General features: G+C 37.1%; 1 protein-coding gene across 1 annotated transcript in view; it reads left to right on the plus strand.

Annotated features, from left to right (window-relative positions):
- The window catches only part of LOC112052135 (pre-piRNA 3'-exonuclease trimmer), a 494,504-nt gene that overhangs the window by 184,145 nt on the left and 297,838 nt on the right, over positions 1–12,521 (plus strand). The gene's annotated exons all lie outside the window — the stretch shown is intronic.

Consider the following 12,521-nt stretch of genomic DNA (forward strand, 5'->3'; position numbering starts at 1 on the left):
GATTGTGAATTACACTTTACTAGTTTTTGCTATTACACGTAAGGGGCCCCTGTAGTTCGGGGGCCCCGTATCGTTGATACGGCTGATACGGCGGGAGCTACGCCCCTGTTTTCTACACTGTTGTTAGTCAACAGTATAAAAAACAGGGGCGTGTATATAAAATTTAATGAATATTGGTTGAAAAATGACACAAAACAAATTCACTTTTGTTATGTTGAGGATATTGTTTCTCTTTTTTATTTATCTTGGTCTTGGATTTGGTCGCTAACTATGGGCCTTATTAGAAGGTTCAAAGTAACTCAGCGGGCGATGGGGCGAGCTATGCTTGCGTGATCGAATCAGAAATGAGGACAGCCGCAGACGAACCAAAGTCACTGACATAGCTCAGCGAGTCGCGAAGCTGAAGTGGCAATGGATAGGCCACATAGTTCGAAGAGCCGATAGACGTTGGACCGGAAAGCTTAGTGTTGGTCGACCCCCCACTAGGTGGACCGAGGATAACAAGCTGGTTACAGGAAGCAGAGTTGCTGGATGCTGGCGGTTCGAGACTGTTGTGCTTGGAGGTCCATGCAAGAAGCCTATGTCCGGCAGTGGACGTCCATCGGCTGATAATGATAATTTATATATTCTTTTTGTTTTAAATGTTAATGTTTATAAAAGCAAAATATAATATTTTGTATTATACATTTAAGAACCCGGTGGTCAGGGCTCCAGGATGAGGAACCTCCTCACAGTACGCATCGTCTTAAGAATCACTGCCTTCTGTATCCGACCCTTGATCCAGCAGTTAAGCGAAAGCTTCTTAGGGTAGTGATCGAAGCTTTTGCTATAAGACCATTGACAGAAATAACCATCGGATAAATAATAATCGACTCAACAGTCCTTATGGCGGTAATCTCGTGAACAAGGTCCAATAATTTTGATACTTTTCCCTTTCAGCTTTAACCAGAAAACCAGATTTGAATGAAGATTGTCATGTGGAACAGTAATATCTACAATTATTATTACGATTATATTTTATTGCATGTTTAATCAGCAAAATGCAAGGACAAATTGGCTGCTTTGGACCAGAACTGACGACTTAACTCTCGCTCTTCCAGGTAATTTATCAATGCTCGAAAGAAAATAGAGCTCGATCATAACCCGACCCAGAACTCGAACTCTGGAGTTTATGGACTGAAGCTACATAAAATAGCAACGGGACAAATGAGGCAATTAAAATACGAAACATTAAATAAAATATAAAATTAATCCCAGAACATGAGAAAGTTTGGAGAGCCGATGCATGCACTATTGGTTAGACAAACAGACAAGACATGCAAGCTACTCATTTATTATAAATTTATTACATAAATTAATTAACACTCTATTGGATGGATGCCACTATCCCCTAATATAGTTCAGGGTTTTGTCTGTCTCGTGTATATGAAACTATTTCTGGCTAGAAACAACTAATAATTCAGTTCCGGCTAATGTTATCAAATCAATCAAATGTTCAAGACATTGGACTGATTTACACATATCGTACAAACTCAAATCGCTCGAAATAGGTTTGCGATTCTCATAACCAGTATTTAGCCGACAGATACTACCGAAATAATAGATTTTTAACTAGGTGGCTTTATAAATGTCACCGACATAGTCTTTAAGCTGAAGAAGCAATGGGTGGGGCACATAGTTCCCAAAGCCGACGGACGTTGGGGCTCCAAGGAGCTGAAATGGCGACCCCGCACTAGAAAACGCAGTGAAAATATATTTTTTTATTCATGAAATTAAATTTTTACACGGCCGGTGAAAGACTAAAAGCGGCAAAAGATAGGCAAAAATCTTAAAAGAGCTAAAGAAGAAGAAATGGATAAAAGTTTTTATTGTGAACCGATAATCTCGACGTTATCGGAAAAATTGCCTTTTGTCTTTTCCCATGAAACTTATTACCCAACGATATTTGATACTAGAGATAAGGAACTATTGCACCAAAACTAAGGCGGACAAAATAAATGTGCATGATTGTCTTAATTTCGTTTAGTCGCTTACAACGAACATTATTTAAACAAATAGGTAATACCTAAATATTGTCAACAATGCCAAGTTATGTGTTTAGAAAGTGTAAAAACGATATAAATACATAAATATATAATTAAATAATCACAGAATTGTGCATGTACACGCTCAGTGGTGAAGCTAAATTCGTATTATTTTTGCAGTGATTTTGTAGGCACGTAACCTAATTTTTGCTTTTGTAGGCTCGTAACCTATCTATAGAATAAAATATCATTGATTTTACTTCGATTATGCGATATTAGAACTTGTACGTTTTCACGATATTGAAGGCAGATGAAAAAGCGTGGGCAGGAAATTCATTTATATAAATTATTTACATAACTACGTTAGATAGACGTCATATGTATTCCATCATCACGTCGAGAGCTTTCATAATTCAACACATAGCGACTCCAGAGCCAAATAGTGTCATGAATGCGATGCTTTATTATGCCATTATGCATCTAACTTTTCATTTTGTTAACACTGCTAGTTGATCATATTTCAACGGTGACAGAAAATAAATAGAGGATGATAATGTTTTGAATGTTTTATGATGACCTTTCAGCTGCCACTTAAATCAGATGTGCCTTCTTATACATTACTAGCCCACGCTCCGCGGTATCACCCACGTTGTTCCCGTTCCTGTGAGAATACAGGTATAAAATATAGCTTTCTAGTGGTAAAATAATTTCAAAATCGGTTTAGTTGATCCAGAGATTACCCCTAGTATACCACAAACATTACCTGTTTACAATATTAGTATGTATGGAGGGTATAGTAAATAGCGTAACGTCCATAAAAATGTATACGTGAAATTAGAGGAAAAAGCTATTAGAGGATACCATGTAATGCACTTCGGATCAACACATGTATACTTGTTAAGCTCAAGGCTTAAACAAGACTCTCTACCATCAAGCTTACGAGGAAAAAAATCGGGGGCACAGCCCGATGCGTTGGACTAACCAGAACCGCACCACACTCGAATCTACTGTTAGTCGGAGATGAGAAAAGATGGCATAACATCGAGAGGACCAAAATCACAGATGGACGTAGTTACCACCCTCAATCTTTAGGATTACAGCTCACGGAGGAGGAGCGACAGCCTCGACCCTCGGAACCCTCAACATTCCTGGTAGTGTCTGTCAAATCTAACCCTTTTTTCGTTGGTCAAATAAAAAAAAAAAAACTTTTATTTCGACTCACAAATAAGATCATAGTAGTTAGTGTTAGTTAACATGAAGCTTAATAATGGTGTTAGTACAATACTTGAGCCTACTTATATCTACTTAAAATCTATGACAGGATCGACTTGTCAGTACATGAACCATAGAACAGTGATTCAAATACTGACAGTCGAGCCTGTCAGCCCCCAGGACGCTGCTGGAACTGGTCTGAGGCACTGTAGAATCGGGGCAGGCCCATCAACAAATTGATAGGTACATACAGATTTTTGAAGTCGGTTAGTAATAAAATAGCTATAAAGTAACAATAATTAGTATAGTTGTGACATGTGTAGAAAGATTTCAAATATGACTAGATGTGATGTGTGTGTATGACTGTGTATGCTGATGACAGTTGTGATCGTCAACTTGTCAACTCGTCAACGACAAAACATACGAGTAGCAATTATATTATGTGTAAACTGTTGGTCGATCGTCGGTTGGACATTGTTACCTTTACCCTTAGAATTGTACGGGCGCTATGGATGGACAAAGTGTTTGTCATGGCCAGACTTGCGTCGTTTTATATAAACTGAAGGTTTGACAGCTCATATTCTTCTTATGTAGGCAAATTAAAGTTTTTTCCATGGACGTTTTACGAGAGAAGCAAGTTAATATGTATTTATCTTATATAAAGCAACTAACTATTCGTAACTAACCTAAAAAAAATCGACAGACTTAGGCGACGTAGAATTTGTTTATTAATTTAATGCGATAAACTGCGTCCACAATCGCCAGGCACTTACGAGCAGCTTCGTAGCAAGAAAAATACGCTTAATACTTTAGGCTGGATTTATAAAGCCTGCTTCCTCCTGACCTCCCACTACATTACATTAAGCGACTTGCGACTATGGATGTGATTTCTCATAATAGACAGAACATAAAATAATAAAATTACGTTTTACACTTAGATTGTTCAGGACCCTTGAAAACTTCTACCTCCCAAAACTATCACGGTCCAAACTCCATAATATGCTCCAGACGAATTAATTTTTTTTCGGCCACGGCGGCCAATCTCATGTTGAGATTAACTACGTAGGAGATATTATAGTGCACAAGTGTGTGCGCAAGCACAGGTGCACTCAGTTTTCCTTCACTCATAGTCCGATCGGACGCTGATAGACATGACCGGTGAATGATCTCAGAGGCACTGGGGTGTACCAACCTCGCCAACTTCCCAACTCCAGGCAGGCATAACGGGCTTTTCTTTTTGTTGGCCTTCCCGGGATTCGAACCCTCGACCTCATTGTCTGTAGCTGAGCCAGCTAACCATGGGTCCAATGAGGAAGTTACCACGGGACCAAACTCCATATTTGCTTATCACTAAGCTGGCAAACTTTCAGCTGTTATCAAACCGCGAAGGTCTCGCTATTACAGGCTCACAGCCTAAGAGATTGGCATATTTATTTAGTTGCCGGTTCCTATCATCCGATAACCTCGATCAAATCGTATTCACTCGTTTTAGTAAACATTTATTCAAATGAGTTCTAAGAATGGTGTAAATAGGAAGAGAGTTTACTAATACCCACTATTTTTGACCACCGACGTAAAAATGGTGTAATAAGTGTATGTGTGGCTGTCTTGGTCTTGACCGCTAATGGACCTCATAAGAGTCACCCAGCGGGCGATGGAACGAACTACGTTTGGAGTTTCTCTGCGTGATCGCATCAGAAATGATCCGCAGAAGAACCAGTCATCGAAATAGCTCAGAGAGTCGCGAACTGAAGTGTTCGGAAAACCGATGGATGTTGCGGTCCCGCACCGAAAATTGGCCCTCACTAGGTGGGCTGTGAATAAAGCCGTGATTGCCTAATGGATATGACCTCAAATCCGGTCCGAGACATGCACCTCCAACTTTTCAGTTATGTGCATTTTAAGAAATTAAATATCATGTGTCTCAAATGATGAAATAAAAACATCGTGAGAAAACCTGCATACGTGAGAATTTTCTTCATCAGTAAAATCTGCCAATCCGCACTGGGCCAGCGTGGTGGACTATTGGCCTAAACCTTTATTTTGAGAGGAGGAGAGAAGCCGTAAGCCGAATATGGGTTATTAATAACTAGGTGGACTAATGTCTATCGAGTCGTAGTTTAAGTCGCTGGATACTGCAACTTACGGCCGTGATTTTTACATTCTTTGACTGATAATGACGACGAAGATGATAAAACAAATCAAAAACGACAATAATATTTGAACATGACATTAACGGCAAAATGTGTCAATGTGATTAATAGAACAGACACGAGCAGGTGAGAGAACAATTGCGAATTATTTTCGGCGATCAAAAGAATTGTATTAGCAAACGATAGTAATATCGACGTTGACGACGTTCGACGGACTGCCAGGAAAGTTTCGAATGTATTTCACCTGACGTGTATCGATATGCGAGTCGGGTTCATTACAAGTTTAAAATGCCGAAACTAATAGTATCGGGACTGTATTTATTTTTAACCACTGTGATTTACTACTTTTATATGTAGTCGCTTGCCAAGAGAACGGAATTAGGGCAAGAGTGGTGCAAGTCCTAGTGAACTTCATTTTGAAAACCGTCCGCGATTTGGAAGTTTTCAAAATTATATGGACAAGCCCTATAGGCCAGGAGTCAGATCTTTTTGCAGGGGTTTTTACACACTTGCTTTTAGTAACTCTTTGCTACAGGCATCTCCAATACTAGAATAAAGTATTGGTCTATGTACAGAACCTATTTCACTATTATGTGTGGCATGGCCGTTGTTTTAAATTGTATACGGATTTTCACATTTCTGGTGTAATCACGTTCTGGTATTGCTATATAGATGTTTATAAACATCTCATGACGCCAATAATTGATGATTACGAAGAACAATCGGTTTTTTTTTTATTCTTTACAAGTTAGCCCTTGACTACAATTTCACCTGATGGTAAGTGATGATGCAATCTAAGATGGAAGCGGGCTAACTTGTTAGGAGAAGGACCTTCCATTTTTCATCCTCCTCCTAACATCCTCCTGCTTCCATCTTAGATTGCATCATCATTTATGATGGTAAGTGATTATAAAATCTAAGATGATCGCACCTGATGAGGTGAGATTGTAGTCAAGGGCTAACTTGTAAAGAATTAAGAAAACAGACCTGAGCCAATTTAGTAGGTAAATAAAATCTCAAGTTTATTCGAGCCGAATCGAATTCTGGAAAATATTAAAAACCACAGCATTATCAACTATAGACCTAGAGTCAGACCATCCAACAACCATCGGGTTCGATTTATTTGCGTTATTTTGATCTAATTCAGTCTGGCACAGGTAATTTCTGGATTTTGCTGGCGCTAAATTTCCACCCAACGCCTGTGTCATTTCAATCATACCAATTTAAGTCCAAGTCCAGCATATTTGGCATCTGCGCGGGTGTACGTCTTATCTACTACTAATCTAATACTAATCGCAGGTGCACCGAATTAATAGAACTAAATGTAAACTCCAGTCTATAAATACGAATCGTAAATGTTATGATCAACATTGAAACTATGTAAACATGTGAAAATTTTATAATTTATAGGCAGCTTCATCATGCTTTAATAATAAATGCGGATACGTTGTGTAAGTTTAGCGTTTGCAATTATTTATATAGGATGTTGATTCTTGACCGTCGGGGCGCGCCAGTGCTAAAAGGTTATAATTAAACTTATACCCTTTCGTGTCTTAACCGACTTCAAAAAGGAGAAGGTTATCAGTTCGTCGGAATCTTTTTTTCATCATTGTCAGCCAATGGACGTCCACTGTAGGACATAGGCCTCTTGCATGGACTTCCAAACACAACGGTCTCGAGCCGCCAGCATCCAGCGGCTCCCTGCAACCCGCTTGATATCTTCGGTCCACCTAGTGGGGGGTCGACCAACACTGCGCTTTCCTGTGCGGCTTACTTCGGCTAAACCCATATTCGGCTCACTGCTGAGCTCGAGTCTCCATTCAGAATGAGAGGGGTTAGGCCAATAGTCCACCACGCTGAACTAATGTGGATTGGCAGACTTTCAGACACGTAGAGAATTAAGAAAATTCTCAGGTATTCTGGTTTCCTCAGGATGTTTTTCCTTCGCCGTTTGAGACACGTAAACTGAAAAGTTGGAGGTGCATGCCCCGGACTGGAATCGAATCTACGCCGTTCGGAATCAGAGCAGACGTCATATCCACTCGGCTATCATGGCTCGAATAATATTTAATATTAGTATATTACGACTAGTAGAGATTTGTCAAAATATACTAAAGTAGTAAACTAAATCTCAAATGACTTTTTTATTTCGAATTTTCTGACCTGTATGAAATATGCGACTTTTTAGACAACAAAATTGAAGGTATTATTTTATATACAACTACTTCATCCGCGTGGAATTTATATAGTTTTTCACAAATCCCTCGGAAACCATGGATTTTTCCGGGATAAAAGTAGACTTATCCCGGAAAAATCCATGGTTATCATGGTATCAGAGAAGTAATGGGTTTACTAGGTAAAATCAACTTTCATTACCTGTTTATTTTTTATTCCAGTTGGATTTTTGAAATAAAATGTGTATTTAGTAATTTTAATATTTATATACTGAACTAAAAAATAATTATTTGGCTTTAGTATCTATTTTATATTGCCCTCCAACTAAAATTTTCAAAATAATGGTTCTGGTTCTGGTTCTGGTTTAAGATCTTTATTTTCTCAAAAGAATTACATTAAATTCGCTCATTTGAGAAATACAATTAACTCACTAAGGTAATTATTCACGTGTGTACATACTAATTGGACTTAAATCCAATTGTTTATGTACAGAATTTGTTTTAATGTAAAGACTGAAGCTATTTTTCAGTAAAATCTGTAGTCCCAGAGTTTCCTTTTCAACCACAATTTGAAAATTCATCTCAAACACTACTGCTACCGTAAGTACCTCGGAAAACATAAACAGTTCGTAAAACGGTGGCCAGAAATGCCAACGGAATAGCCAATTTTGAGCGAGAGCCTGGAAGGCCAGACTTTCGCAGTTTTATAAAAGCTTAAACTATTTCTAGTCCGGACATTTTAGACATTCAAAGTAACATAAATTCCCAACAAGCTGAAAATCAGTAAGATTGTTTAAAATAAGATTAAAAATAAAATAAAGTTTCAGTTCCCCATATATCCCCTGTAAGGAAAATATTTTATTCAAGGTCAAAGGTCAAAAAATGAGTTCTTTGCGATTTTCAGCAAAACGGTAAGTTCAATCATAAATATTCCTAAGGTAAAATTATAGACCACAAAAATATCTACAAAAAATGTATATGATACTTTTTTTCCTACGATTTGCCGTTTTGAGATAACGATTGAAAAAGTTGTAATATACACGTTTTCCCCTCTAGCATTTAAGTATTTTTTTTTTATGCTTTACAAGTTAGCTCTTGACTACAATCTCACCTGATGGTAAGCAATGATGCGATCTAAGATAGCAGCGGGCTAACTTGTTAGGAGGAGGATAAAAATCTACACACCTTTCGGTTTCTACACGACATTGTACCGGAATGCTAAATTGCTTGGCTGTACGTCTTTGTCTGTAGGGTGGTAACTAGCCACGGCCGAAGCCTCCCACCAGCCAAAAATCTATCCGGTACAGTATCTACTAGTCAAACTAGATTGTACATACTTACGTATAGTAGGCATTGGCTATTGTTGTTTTTTTAGTAATACTGTTTTTAGAGTTGCGAACGTATGTAGTAAGTACAACAAAAATGGAACCCTTACATTATTACTCGCGCATATTCAGATGTCCAAATCTATTAGACCAATTAAGCCGAAATTTATATACATCACACACACACATATCAATTTCTGTGACTGAAACGCAAAGGTGCGCTGTAAATAGATGAAATCTGACGGCCTAGTGGCAGTTTGATACTGTTACTATCGCGTTAACGTAAACGCGAATTTCTAAGGAATTGAAACAGCGCCATCTAGTGGCACTACTGCACAACTGTTTCAAATCCACATAAATTCACGTTTACGTCAACGCGATAGTAACAGTATGAAAATATTGAAAACTGCCACTAGGCACCCAACCAAAAGTTGAAAAAAATCTTTTGCAAACTGCATCATGTGACATCAAATGAAAGAGCGAGGTAAGAGCATATTAAATGTATTTTTTTGTAATGTTAAATAAATAAATAAATGAATAGTTTTCAAGCTATTTACAAAAACGATCGGTGCCTAGTGGGAGTTTTCAATATTTTCATACTGTTACTATCACGTTGACGTTTACGCAAATTTATATGGAATTGAAACAGTTGTGCAGTAGTGCCACTAGATGGCGCTGTTTCAATTCCTTAGAAATTCGCATTTACGTTACGTGACGGTAACAGTATCAAACTGCCACTAGGCTCTCGGATCGGCACCCTCTTCACGCAAGTTTAACTCGCACTTGTTCGGTTTTTTTATAATTAGGGAGGTCTGGCTATACAGGCCCTAAGAACGTTAGTTACTACCCGGCAAAGTGCCGGTCAGCTTGCCTCAAAATAATTTGACCATCAGATCAATTATATCAGAACAGGTGCGACAAATTAGTTTTGTCTATAAAAACGTGTAATTATCAACGCAAGCAGCAGTAAATAGTTTGAAGACTCGCCAAAAAAGTATAATTGTACATTTTGTCTGACATATGAGGAAAGTAACACATTCGATTACAACTAGCTATTGTTCGTAGATTTGCTTGTGAATTAATATTTTTTCTTTAATTATTATTATTTTTTATAGTTATATCGACCAATCAGAAATGGCCCATTTAATAGCATGCAAGGGATAAACCCTACAAATTAAAATGAAAAAAATAAATTATATGTAATAATTTAAAAGCAAAATAACTTTTTTCAAAAAGCTTTTAAAAAGTTATTTTGCTCTAAAACGCTCTAAAAGGGAGAATATTTTTTTTTTTAATTTTAACTATCAACTTATAACCTCAAAGAATTGTACATATTACAATTTTTATGACAACAAAACCTTGTAAGTACTTTTTATTAACAATGAGCTGTATGGAATACAAATTTACTTACGAATTTACTAACTTCATTACTAATTTACCTACTTAATTTAATTTACGAACTACTGGTTCAATCAAACAAACTAACAAACAAACTCTTCAGCTTTATTATATTAGTATAGATTCAGCTATATTTACGTCTTATTTCTTAATATTTACGTCTTATTTACAAGCAAACGTTCAAGTCACTAAAAATGTTTCTCAACAAAATATTCAGTACATTTTCAAGAAAAGCGCCCAGAATATACAAACTTAAAGTGGACAGACTTATTCTTTTTGTTTTGCCTTGACATTTTATAGTGCAGCATTTCATCTGCTCTCTATATCCTTAGTCTAGTCAATGAAAAATTAATCTGCGAATATTTGTTACAATCTAATCTTTAGTCTGTCCGGACTCTAATCTTTCCAATATATACTGATTGGCATCGCATAGATGTGGTGCTGGCGAAGAATGCTCCGTATTCAGTGGACAGCGCATAGGACCACTCAACATCTCGAAAAGACTTTCCAACTCCTGTCTTCAGAGGATAATCGACTACTTCGGTCACGTTACCAGGAGAGAAGGAGACAACTTAGAGAAACTGGTTATCACTGGCAAAGTGGAAGGAAAGATACCTCGAAGATGTAGCCCGATGTGTTGGTATCAAATCCGTACCTCTCTCGATACAAAAGTACACGAAGTAACAACAAACCTACAAGTCGCGAAAAGCCGAGCCGAATGGCGTCAGTAATGAGGAACACGACGTGGAGATTTGTTACAATGGAAGTAAAAATACAATCAATAGCGCTCATTCGACGCGGAATAAAATTCTAAGAAAGTCGTCCTTTTTTTTCTTTTCTGCAAGTCAAAATTGCAGTTTTTATAACCTATAACCCAAACCCTATAATAGGGCTTCAGCTTTTTGACGATAACTCAAAACTATCATTGTTTTAGATAATTAAAAAAAAAGCTTTGAAGAAAAAATAACTGTAACATGCAATTATTGATATAAAAATGGATTCCAACCGGCCGCTGAAACACGGACGTGTCGCCATTATGAAGGGTATCCAGATATAAATTTTCGAGTCATCATCACCATCATTATCCGCCATATTCGGCTCGGAATGAGAGGGGTTAAGCCAATAGTCTACGCCAATAGTTACGCCTGGCCCAATGCGGATTGACAGACTGCACACACGCAGAGAATTGAGAAAATTCTCTGCTATGCAGGTTTCCTTACGATATTTTTCCTCTACCGTTTGAGACACGTGATGTTTCATTTCTCAATTTTTTTGAGTACTAAGTAATTTAGAATTTTGAATATTTGCAGATTCATTGACTAGACTACCAGTTTTGTAAAGAGCTCAAATAAAGCTTGTTATGCCGGAGATTGACCGTGATAAAACATAAATGCAGCTCAATGTGTGAAACGGAATAGCAAAGTTGAAAGTTCCAGCAGAGAGTGCTTCATAAATTTCGTGTAGAATTCTGCGGGGAATATGTTCATACCAGATATATACAGACGGACATTTTATAGCTTATGAGTTTAAACTTTGGTTCAAGCTAAAACTAATTAAATTATTATATTACAAGAGAGATAATATAACATAAAATATTTTAGTTTTATGTAGTGTTTCGTTCAAAGTTATTAGAATTACATTCTGTATTACTTGAAGTTTGTAGAAGTTTAATTCATCCATTTATTTGCGACATTTTTAGCACTTCGTCCTAAAGTTGTCAACTAATTTAAATCTTATAAAAAGTTCTATAAAACTTAGTTAAATTTTATTGGAGTTTTTTAAAGCCCAAGTCAAGTATGAGCAGTGTCTTGCATTTCATAGATGTAAAAATGCACATATAAGGACTCAATACAAACCTATGTTGGACCACAGAATACAAGGACAAGGAATTTTCCAATTTTCATATATAGTGCATACCCTAGTTAAAACCCTTGTGCATGCCACTGACTATATGAGTAAATATCTCAGTCTTCATTATTTGGACCACCTGGCCACGTTGAAGCAACGTTGTAAGTTCCACATCCCCTCTCCTATTTGAAGGGATACTTAACCTGACTTATACTCTTGCTTAGTTTCATTGAAATCTATAATTAGCACACCAAATTTATAAGGCTAGAGAAAGAGAATATAAATAAATAGACATAACACATTATAAAGACAATGTTTATTATATAAATTAAACGTACAAAATTTGCATAAACAAACATGAAATATATAACGAATTAAAAGGATATA

This window comes from Bicyclus anynana, chromosome 5 (assembly GCF_947172395.1).
Source record: "Bicyclus anynana chromosome 5, ilBicAnyn1.1, whole genome shotgun sequence".
Lineage (NCBI taxonomy): Eukaryota > Metazoa > Arthropoda > Insecta > Lepidoptera > Nymphalidae > Bicyclus > Bicyclus anynana.